Below are 12,407 nucleotides of genomic sequence, written 5' to 3'. Positions count from 1 at the left end.
CCGCGTGAATGTGTGTGTGTGTGTGTGTGTGTGTGTGTGCGTGCGTCCGCGCGCGAGTGTGTGCACGTGTAGAAGGGGGGGAGAAACTTGATGCGCGTCCACGCTGGCTGCAGTCATCATGTAAGGATATTCTTTTTTCTTTATTATTTCTATTTCCAGTGTGTTTAACTTGCAGAAACGCCGGGGTTGATGCGCGGGATGCAGGAGTTGGTTTGAGGAGACAATTACGCATTTTCTTCGTTATTGTAATTGGCTGCGACTTCAAAAAGGTATGAGGATGTTCGGCTTTTTTTCCACGCTGCACAAATGTCCCTGGGGACTGTCATTTAGTGTAAAACATTATTCTTTTTGCCTAAAAACTCTGCCAAGTATAGTGACAGCCTCACTGGTCTTGATTCCAAATTGGAGAAATGTTTTCTTATATTGAGAATAATGTATTTAATGTCAGGGCTTTCATTTGTTTTGAAAATTACTTAAAAAAAAGGTTTTAGAAAACACGTGGAGCTTCTCTGCGTCTGAGCAGAATTTATCTATTTGTTTTCTGTTAGATAAACAACACAAAGGTTTGCAAAGTTAAAGTGGATTTAACAGTAAAATGTTGTTATCACCTGTAACGTGGCCTGTACCTGCAGCACCAGTGAGCCTGCAGGTACATCAGTGTGTGCACGAGGGGAATTATTTGTCATTTGTAATTTTTATCTCTGCTTTTTGGCATTTTCCCCCCCAACGAAAATGAACCAAGAGGGAATCCGAAATAAATGTGTGACATTACACAACTGTGCCCGAAAAAAACTATAACCCAGCGGTGACAGAGACGACTGAGCCTCAGCAGGAATATTCCGATGATACTAAAAGGGCTGGGGGAAAAAAAAAATACCATAAAGTACAATAAAGTGAGCGTAAAGTCACCGCAGAGAGCCACAGCCGCGCTGCGGGTCCCTGCTGGAGAATTAGAGGCACGTCACAGGAATATTCCAACATTATTAGAGTGATTTTTCGTTTCTGGACGCCACTTAACACGAAGAAATCCCGCATTTATTAGAGAAGTCAACCATCTCAGCCATGTCTGACTGGCAACAGAGAGAGAGAGGGAGAGAGAGAGAGAGAGAGAGAGAGAGAGAGAGAGCTCCACCTTTGCAGCGCCCTGATTGGTTATGTAAATAAAGTATTATTTTGTGTCCTGTCCTCCTGCAGTTCGCCACTGTATGGCTAATTAAATCATCAATCAAGGGGCTGAACTGGTTGATGCCCCCCCCCTTCAAAAAAATAAAAAAAAATAAGAAACATCAAATGCAGGCAAAGAGAAAGCAAGAGTCCAAACTTCTTGTAGGGATTTTTATACAACTGGTTTTACGCAGCCGTTTCCGAGGAATAGCACTTGTTCTGCTGTTAATATATTTGTTTGCAAATGCCTGGTTCAAGCTTGATTTGTCTCAGAAGGGGGCAGAGGTGGGCAGAACCCGTCCGGGGTGACGCTGCTCTGGCTCCCGTTTGCTCGGGTCGAAAGTGGATCCGGTCCTGGGTGAATTATTGTCATGCGTAATTTACTGCCACGGTGCTTGCATGTAAACGAAGCAGTCCAGCTCCCTCTCTGTCTGTCTCTCACTGTTAAACACACACACACGCGCACTCACTCACACGCACACACGTACATAAAGGGGACACACACACACACACACACGGTCCCATTCATCCATGCGAGCCTGGAGTGGCACCTCTCGCCTCTTTTTTACGCGCACAGCCTCTCCTACGTGGGGCCGCATATTCACCGTGAAAACGGATTACAGTCGCTGTGTGACCTATAGGGGGACCTTGTGCTTAATGAATATATTGATTTAAATCGTGGAGAGGGGGTGGGGGGGGTAGCACAACATCAAATGCATCCATTCATAAGTTTTGGTCGATCTTTTTTTATATTGTTGACGATTAAAAATGGAAACATGTTGCTGCGCATGCATGTCGTCAATGTGATTTAATTAGTCATGTGGAAAACGATTGTTTATAATGTTTTGGAGGATTGTTATTTATGAGCTGATTTGTAAAATTAAAAAAAGGCGGATTAACAATTAATTACCAATATTTTCTCATGAATTGTGGTTATTTTTGACTGTATTTCTCATTGTTGTATTTCTTTTTTTCCAAATAAAAATGTCAAGTCTTTACAGCACATTTGCTGCTTATCGGTGTATTTTTCTGAAGTTGAAATGTTGCCCGAGAAAAATCAATAAGTAGAAATTCACTTGGGTTTAATGGTTTTTAATGTCCGACACCTAAATTTGAGCTGTGCAGTTCTGCAGCTGTCTGCCTGAGGCATGACTGCTGATTACCAAGATTATAATCCAAATTTTCTCTCCCTCTCCCTGCCTCAATGTGTGTGTTTGTATGTGTGTGTGTGTGTGTGTGTGTGGAGAGAGAGGCCCACTTTAAGCTTTTTGACAGCACAAACACATAAACACAGTGGTGCGGTGGGGTTGTAGGAATGTTTCGCAGTATTTTGAGAATCTGTCAGTCTAATTACCACTACTGTTTGTGTGTTCAATAGAGTAGTCGGGTTACACTACTCCTGTATATTGTATGGAGTCTGTCAGCTGCTATTACACGAGTGAACGTCTCGCCAGGCTTGAAAGTTTCTCCCCGACAAGAGGGAGGAAATAACAAAGATGCATGTTTTAGCGTTCCGAGAATAAAAAATGCCTTTACACTGGATTCACGCGGCTGATCGTCTTCTCCAGCCTTAACTGCAAGATTAACACAACAGCACAACCACAAGTAGGGAGGTCAGGTCACTGCAGCGTGACAATAGCCTTCTGAAAATGTCTGACTTGTATGATTCAAACTCCCAGGTTAAATTTGTCAAATCTGCAGGTCTAACAGCAGCGAATCTGCATTGTTGCCTTCTGGTTTGTGTTCCAGACGGAGTGAGAAACCCTCCAAAACCCCCCGTATATCACCAGGAGACACTAAACCTGTCCAGTGAAAACTAAAACCGGGATTAGCAGCAGGTTTAACTGCAGAGTGAAATCAGAGACCGGCTTAAATCACACCGGCAGGCGACATCACTGACCATCTGATATGTGATATTTATTAAAAGAGAACGTCGGCCTGGTGATACGTTCATCCAAACAGAAGAAGAAGAAGAAGAAAAAAAACCCTGGTCTTATTTACTACAATGAATGCTTTTATATAATCATTTGTTTTTTGCAGCCGTTACTGGTATATGATGAGACACAGTGAGAGAGGGATGCCACAGCAGAACACGCCTCGGGACTGAAACACAGTTGCATGTACACGTTGTGCATTCAACAACTCAGCCGCCAGGCGTCCCTGATTATTGGCCTAATTTAGATCTGTGAGAGTCACATGACGTTGTGGTGCATCCAGTGATGAATCTATGCCCAGTTCTCATCAAGGAAAAAAAAAAAAAAGAGAAACACTCAGCGGCTCCACCAAACCTGTTACAATACGAGGGATGTTCATTCTGATCGTTTGTGGTGAATTATTTCATTATTCTGAATATAATGTCAAAATTATTTTAAAGCCTTTTCTTGAGGAAACTAAAATACTCTGTTTTTAATAAGATTTGACTGATCAAGAAACCATTTGTGTTGCTCTTGTCAGCATTTCTTTTTAATTTTCTCCTGATGTGAAATAAAAACGTATTTGTGTCTCTCAGATGTGGGGACCAGGGCGCCTGCTGCAGGGATGCCGTCACTCACAGTACCAGGGTTTCACAACACACTTCCTCAACCATTTTCAAGGATTACTTGAACGAGATTTGACTGTTTCAAGGGCAAGTTTCAAGTGTGTCACTTCGTTGATGAGGCAGATTTTTCCCTGTTGATGACAATGATACATCGTAAAAGGAAGAAAAAGAGGAAGAGAGACGGGTTTTACACATTCATCTCACACCTCCAGACAAATTGAGCTTAACTGCGAGGGTAGATTTATTTAAGGTCGTAGCCGACAGAGTGGAGGTCAAAGGTCAGAGGAAGGCAAACACAGTCTGATGTGGCTACATGTTGTATGATACAAACACAGATGTTTGTAGCTTGAAGCTGCTGACGGCTGACGTGTCGTGCCAACAGTTAATCCTTCAACTGTTGGCAAAAACAAAGCTGACATGTTTCCAAGCAAAAAAAAAAAAAATGATTCAACGTCTCCTCCAGAGCTTTGTGCTGCTCAGGTAAGAAAAGGATCTGAAACAGGGTTTTGTTCCAGGGTGGGGAAACTAAAACAGCTCCCTGAAGTGGGATTCATTAAGGCCTATTAAAAAGACATATATATTCCTACTGGTTAATATAACATGTAACAACCTGATCAAAATTATTATTAGAAAACTGGTTAACACCTTCTAATAGGCAATTCTGCACATTTTACAACAGTTACCCTGTAAAAGCTGGATTAAATCTGACCTGAAGGACACTGACTGGGTTACAGCCTTGTTCAACAACGTTAACTCAGGTTACAAACACGTTTTTTACTTAGAATAATAAAATATAATCCGAGCCTGAGAGTAACATGTACCAGTCCTGTCCTACCTCCTCATGTGCTGGGCGGTGTTGCTTTTCTCAGCGGTTGCATCATGCATGAGTTTGACATATGACATCTCTCAGACATGAAGTAAGAGGGGATTTTTTTTTTTTTTTCCTTTATTATTCGGGTGAAATACATCATCACGATGATTCAGATTTGCCCACATTAAGAATTTTTGAAGACCAGGAATTATACACCAGCGAAAGTTATATCTCCACTTTCTGTTGAAGTAGCCGAGCAACACTAAACTTTAGGTTTAACTTTAACCCCAATATTTATTTTCTATTAATTAGTATAGGGTGTTGCAGAGAAAGACAGAGGTTGTGTGAAAGTTTTAACGATGTGCCCTCAGCCGAAGGAGTTGCTGTAAATACAATTATTAGCACTTCATGCGATGGGGAAAATCAAACAAAGCTGCCCTGACCAGAGAGTGGGTCCGCAAAGAAGAAGAGAGGGATGTTGTGAAAATACACGTCTGCGATTCAAAACAGCTGTCAAGTGACTGCGGCCCCTCGAGTGTTAAGCCCACGTACAGTTTGTGCCTCGGCCCTGAAAGCAAGTTTTATCCTCTTTAATTAAAATAACGGCCGTCGCAGTGTTCAGAGGTTTTGAATGCATGACAGAGACGCCATCGTATCCTAGATCACATCTCCTTCCTCTCCGGCTCCTCTCCGCGCTGGTTTGCGGCTCCTCCAGCTCTGCGACATCAAACTCAACATCTCTCGACGGGGTTTGGCTCTGTGATGGCCACCACCGCCAGAGCCTCGACGCCACAACAACTCCAGAGATTGACGGACAATTAAAGACCAAGAGGCGACGGCTGGAGCGTGTGATCTGCTAGAAACTGCTCAAACATGCAAAAAAGAATTTAGTTTACATTTGCCATGAGCGAGAGCGAGCGGCAAAAAGCCTCTTCTCTTTCCGAGCACTTCTGATCTCTCGCAGTTGGACAAGAAAGCTCGCGGAGAGAACAAGATCGCTGCATAGCAGATTGCTGCAGAAACAAATGCCTACACCAAAAAAGTATTGATTTTTTTATGTTGCTCTTGTTAGCTGAAGCCTGAGCAGAGGCTTCTACAAATGACCACTTATTCATCTGAGACTCTCACTTGAACAAAGTGTGAGCCGTCTTTGTTTTCTCGTTTATTCCTGTGGAAGGAGGTCAGATGATTTGTGGCTCCTCGAAAAACAACAGGTTAGGGAAACACAGGAGGATTAAAAAGTCAAACTGCTCCTTGATTATTTATCACCAGATAAACAAGTGATACCTTAAGTGTTATACCTTATTTTCTTCTTTTGATTTTCATTCATGTATAAAATTGTATCTTTTTTTGCAATTCATATTTTTGTGCATGACATTAAAGTAAAATGCAGTTGAAAGCTCCAGAATAAAACTGGTAAGAGGGCCTTGAGTCCCTTGCACGCACAATTAATAGATTGTTACTTTAGAAAATGACCCTCTGTTTAATGTACTTATGATCGTTCTGTAGAAATTACATTTCAGCAGTAATTGCAGTTCTCTCAGATATGAGACGAGTATCAGACGAGTTGAAGAAAGATTCTCTTTGACTCCTATTGATTTCTGGCATCAAAGTGAAGCTTGTTATGTGTCAGTTTTAAAGTTTGGAGTCATCTCAACATTGGATAGATTTATGACTTAATGAATCGTCAGCAGTCAGTTGTTCTGAAGCGGAGGCTGTACATGCTAAGGTGTCAGTCTATTGAGTTGAACAACAGCCCTGGAGCAGCGGTGGCTCTGGTTTCACATGGCGTTGCATTGCATCACACTGCACTAACATGTGTTTCTCATGATTTGTCCGACTTTGATTGTCTGGAGATGCGTGTTTGTCGGCACTGCGTTGACATATGCACACTTTATATGTCTTTGTGTGACAGTTTTCATGGTGCACACAGAGAGAGGTGAGGAAGTGTGGGCGGGGGTATGACACGCAACAAAGGTCAAAGGTCAAAATCAGAGCAATGATGTTGCAGTGCTTTAACCATTTGGAGAAGGGGTGTAAGTGTTTTGGAAGCAGACGCACAGGGACAGCGCACGTTTATGTAATGTGATATCCACAGTCCAAGTGTCTGCTGCCTCAGCCTCTGCACCAGCGCCACCAAAACAAGTCCTGCACGTTCACTGTACTTGACAAATCCAATGGTTTTGATTGGGATTCTGATAGATCGCACAAGAAAACTTTTTACTCTGAGAAGAAAAAAAAAAAAAAAGGGACTACTTATTGCCCGCTGAAATTAATAATTGACAGCATATCCGATGAATAATTTATCAAACATTTGAATAATTGTTGTAGCTCTAATCTTGACAGACATTTGCATATCGGCATGCTCTTAATATCTGCCTCTATATATGAATTTATATCCTCCCAGGACACAAAGATAGAATTAAAAGATCTGACTTACATCTGCAGAAACCTTGTCTGGCTCTCAGAGATTTCCCACTCATTCAGATCTCGTGGATCAGCTGCACTGCGAGAGATGAAAAGAGCATATAAACTTACTATATATATATAAAGACACACACACAAAAAAACAAGATCTGCAATCACATGTAATACTCCAACACTCCAACACGCAAAACATACACAAAAAAACTAAATTACTTTAGTGAGTTTCACATTTCTTCTTTGGTCAGACAGCTGCCGTTCAAATGCAACTTTGACTACAATTGTCCAAACTCCCCATCGCTCAATGCACTGTTTCCAAACAAGTGTGTGGATGTGCTTGTTTGTCTGCCCACAAGATCACTAACTACAGTATAAACTCGATGCCAGCAAACTAATGTTTTTTTTCACCAACTGTAGCAGAACTTTGCAGAGAAGTCGGCTTTGAACCTTTGGCCTCTTCGATAAAGAGTCGGCAGCTTGCTCGTTTGCGGTTTCAAAAGGTTTGCATTATTTTTCAGCGCTGGCTCAGACAAAACGTATCTATTTCATCCTCCCGCAAATGTGATGGCCCTGCAGGACTTGGAGAAAGTCAGCTCATGGTCTGCTGGATGCAGTGTGTACCTCCACTGCTCATTTTAGACATGCCATCCTTCCCCTCATTGTCATCCGTGGCATTTGTTATCTTGACGCACAAAGGATTTCGGGGAATGTTGATGTAAGCCGGTGTAGGAAGCAAATTGCTGTTGTGTCCGCCGCTTCCTGCCATCTCTCTATCCTTAGCGAGTGGAGCTATCACTTTCACCTCTCGCTTTTCACCGTTTTTTCCGTGCAGCCGCCGAAAACAGACAGACAAGAACGCATGTGTGGTTGTCGGTGTGTGTGTGTGTGTTCAGAGTGGAGTCCATGATTCCTCTTTTGATCCTGGTGTGCTTGTTGTCAAAAGCTGCCTGGACTGAAGAGACTGTTGTCCACAATTGACTGTGACAATTAGGGCACGATCACAGTAGCCGAGTGGAGCACTTAAAGGCTAATTTACATGTCACTTTGCCGAATTAAAAAAAAGAGAAGAGCGAGAAAAGATATTCTGCTTGTGCTCACCCTCCCATTCACCTTCTCTCTTTCTGCCCATCTCCTCTTTGGTTTTTTTTTTTATTCCTCCATGCCTTGTAAACTGTAATTTGTACACTGCTTAGGGGAACCTGGCAGAGGAGAGGCGACCGGCATTTCCATTTGAAAAGAGGCAATCACCAGGCCACTGCTGAGCCCATTGTCCGGTGGTGGAGGGGAAGCGGCGGCAATTTACAGGCAGTGAAATTAACCTTCTGATGAGGTACATTACACACAAGGTTTACATCCGTACGCATGTAGATCTTCTCGTGTTTGCCGATATTCTGGCCAGATTCTGTCTTTATATCTAAACCTGTGTGCTTATCCGTCTGTCAGGTTGACGCCTCGTTTATCTCACTGCCTCTCCTGCGGTGAGGCCGTTACCCTGCCAGCTTTTAACCACACCCACGAGGTCCTGACCTCATCTGTGATCCCCATTTGTATAAAAAGATGCTTCATATTTTCACCCACACAGCTGATTGGCCAGGCAACGCGACAACAAAACAAAAACCCCAAACAGATTAAGACTGTGACAAAGGAAGGTCGAGGTCATGCCGTTTGAAATTTTCTGAGAATTATTTGTTCACAACGAATAACAATGACATCAACAGAGACGTCAACTGGACCCTGGCTCCTGGAAGTTTTGTTTCAAATGAGCGACCGCAGACATGATTCAGCGGAACTGGGAGTTTTAATTTCTCACTGATCTAAATCAATTTTCAAAGGCTTTTGTCCCTTAAACCAAACATTTGTCTCGACTCAAAACTCCAAAAGTGACATTCTTTTTGATAATTGCATGGCACAGGCTGTTTCCCAGACCTTCTTAAGTGCTGTTAGAAGAAGGACAACGCCTTCATTCATGTGAGGGGCACAAGCCAAAAAAGCAATATGGAAGGACAAAAAACTGTTTCTACTTTTGTCGTGTTGCAAAGCTACGACATTCAGTAACTGGAAAAGCAAGATTCCCATCAAATATTGTTTATTTTCCTCATAAAGTTGTTGCAGGATTGTGGATAGGTTTTATTCTACAAGGTTAAATAGTTAATTGGTTTCTAACGTTTTCCTAAAAAAGATAAGCGTGGGATAAACGTTTCTGGTTTTTGATTTTCAGCTTGAGCATAGGAAGGTGTTGGAAATCTAGTGACGTTATGCGTTGAGCTGCTGTGGCTACTGTGAGGAATTTTGCCACAAAAACAAATTCAAAAAGTTCAAAATTAAATCAGTTGCGTCCTTAAAAGTCTCGTCCGGGCTCAAACAGACAGCCCTTCCTCGTGGCTGAAGTTTATTTTCTCCTGTTCTGACAGGCTGTTTGTGACAGGTGCAGAGTGTGTGTGTGTGCATGAAAGTGTGTGTGCGTGTATGTGATAGGTCCCCCCCCTTCATCCATCTCTCCCTCACACACACACACACACACACACACACACACACACACACACACACACACACACACACACACACACACACACACACACACACACACACACACACACACACACACACACACACACACACACACACCCTGCTGTCCTTTCAAAGAGAACATAGAGGGGACAGAGTGTGTACAGAAACAGCAGGTTGATGGGATAATGCCCATCATCTGTTGCACCGTATCATTTCTGTGCCGCCATAACTGGCTTTTGTAACGGCCCTGTACCCACACGCACACGCACACACACACACACACACACACGTTTTTGCATGCGTTTCTACACGTGAATGAGCAAAATAATAGAATATGGAGGTACAATAGAAAACAACTGAATTCAATAAAGTGATCCAAGGTGGGATATGTATTTAGCATGCAACACTGAATTGTGTTGTGAAATGTAAAATGCACAAAAGCCCAATTTTTGTGCACATGTCCAGGTGTGTATGTGTGAACACGAGTGTGTGCGTGTGAGGTGTTCAGGCATACGTCAGCCCTGGACGGGGATTGTTGTGCGGCTCAGCCCGCTCACAGTAATCATTGGAATAAACTCCCTTCTCTGCTGTGAATGACCTAATCCAGATTTTATGGTCATTATACCAGACCTGTTTCATTATGCCGTAAACATACAGCGGAGATAATCTTAATCTCTGTAATGCCACTGTAAACGAGAACAGCACTGCTGTTGCTCTAAAACCACCTCTGGTTGTTGTGTTTTTGTTTCAGTTTTCCGGGCGACGATTCAAAGTCCACACATATTTTTGTGAGTTGTGTGATTTTTGAAGCACTGGCGGCTGAAATCCTTGAATACACACGTTTTGCTGGATACTTGAGTTACTAATATGAGTATCAGGTTGAATGTAGGTTACTAATCCCAGCGATTGAGCCTTTAATTAATTGCACAGTTTTGTAATAAGGCTGGGAGGATTAGTGTGTGGACAGGTGGGCAGATTTAAACCTCACTGGGCCGGACACATGTTGAGACTGAAGGGAAGCCATCATCCCAAACAAAGAGGGATTTTTTTATTGCATGGAAATACTCCAAACGTCTGTGTATGTGCAGCAAAATATGATTCTGTTGCATGTAAGCTTGAATGTAAGCTTTGGCAATCCGTGTGCTGCTGTAGAGGCACCATTTTACAAAGGGTTCTACACAGGAGCTTCAAATGACATCACATTTAAAAGTGCTAGTTCCTCGTAGCACAATTGTCAGTGTAGCGTGGAACATGTGCATCTTTAAATTGACATAATTCTCATCATCCCTTCAAAACAATTCTTGCAATTTTGCAAAAACAATTTCAATTTCTAGGTAATGTGCATTTTCCCAAGGCTCTGTCATTGTAGGCAGATTTGGTGCCTGTGCAGAAAACCAAAACTTACTGACAGTGTCTGGAAATGTCCGATAACAGCAAAACAAGGTGCCCAGAAATAATGGGTGAATACATAACATTTTGCTCTTCAAAAAAAGTGATTTACAAATGTAACCACAAATTTGCAAACCCAACACTTGAATCTCAATTCAGGGGCTACATCTTTTGAAAGCGGCATTTGAAAACTGATTGTGTCCCAGAGCTGTGGCCGACAAAAAAATTGGTCTCATCCCTGACCAACGAAGGCTCCAAGGGGCAGATCCCTCTTGGGCCAACCTATCCCAGGATTCATTGCGCTTTACTAACAAATTTACCATTGTGACAGTGAGATTTACCATTTAAAAGAACCTCAACAAGCAGCGTTCATATTATTATTGAGCATTATTGAGCAGTATAGCAACTCTCCATCCGTCCCCAACCATGTTGCGGTTCTGTGCTAGGTTAACAGGACATTTGGGGTTTGATCTTCTGCTCGTGACACAGGGGCACAGCATGGCCGAGCTGCCTGCTGCACACTGTATACACGAATCCTAGATATGGATACAGATAGAGGGCCACTTAAACCACCGAGAAACCCACCTTTGTGATGACTGCGGAGGATAGTAAAGCATCGGTTTCATATCAGATTTATGGTGATATGAAACCGAAACAATGTTTAAAAAAACGTAAAGTAAAAAGTCATCTGCAAACAAAATGAGCGTCATGATACAAAAAGAGGAACTGGATCTTTGTCAATGTTTTTTTCCATCCACACGACTTCCTGTTTGTTGTCACATCATTTATCTAATGAGGATACACACATTTTAGTTTTAACACTAGTTTAAATATTTCATACGATCTGGTGAGGATGCACCGAGCATCTCAGTGCCTTTTTTTTGGCCTGTGTGTGTCGGGGGGGTACTTCATTAAAGTACACTCTTCTGCAAATATTGAGCCACAGCAATAAAGCACCGCTAAAGCCACAAACTAAACACAAAGCCTCCTGCAAACCAGACAGCAGGGGTTTCAGTGCCATGCTCCAATCAAGTTTTGTCGCCTATTTTTGGGGGCAAATGTGGGAAGAGGAGGGAGGGGGGGCAGCGTTTGGGGTTTGGTAGGGTTGTTGGGGTCTGTCTTTACAGAATTGTCTATCAATAGGTGCAGCCAGTGTCAGTAGTCCTTCTCATCAAACCGGGGCCTGACAAAGAGGCGGCGGCGCATGGGAAAGGGGCAGCAAGGTGAAACTAATGCCATGGATGTTTGATTCATCAGGGCCTCATTGTTGGCGGCCATGGCTGATTGTGAAGGTGCAGTCAAGCAAAAGGGGTGCGGAGTAATCAGTCGGATTTATGGTGCCGAGGGCCTCGGAGAGACAGAGGGAGACAGAGAAAGAGAGGGAGAGAAAAAAGTCAGAGGGAAGCTGTTTGCAGTGCAGCCAGAACAGGTCTGAAATACACATACCTCATGGAGGAAAAACATCTTTTAAAATATATATTTCAAGTCCGACAGCGCTGACTACCTGCTTTGTTGAAATAATTAAATAAGATACGTGAAAAGAAAAGAAACACCATAAATCAACCACATGGA

This window comes from Hippoglossus stenolepis, chromosome 24 (assembly GCF_022539355.2).
Source record: "Hippoglossus stenolepis isolate QCI-W04-F060 chromosome 24, HSTE1.2, whole genome shotgun sequence".
Lineage (NCBI taxonomy): Eukaryota > Metazoa > Chordata > Actinopteri > Pleuronectiformes > Pleuronectidae > Hippoglossus > Hippoglossus stenolepis.
Note: the sequence above shows the minus strand (reverse complement) of the source record.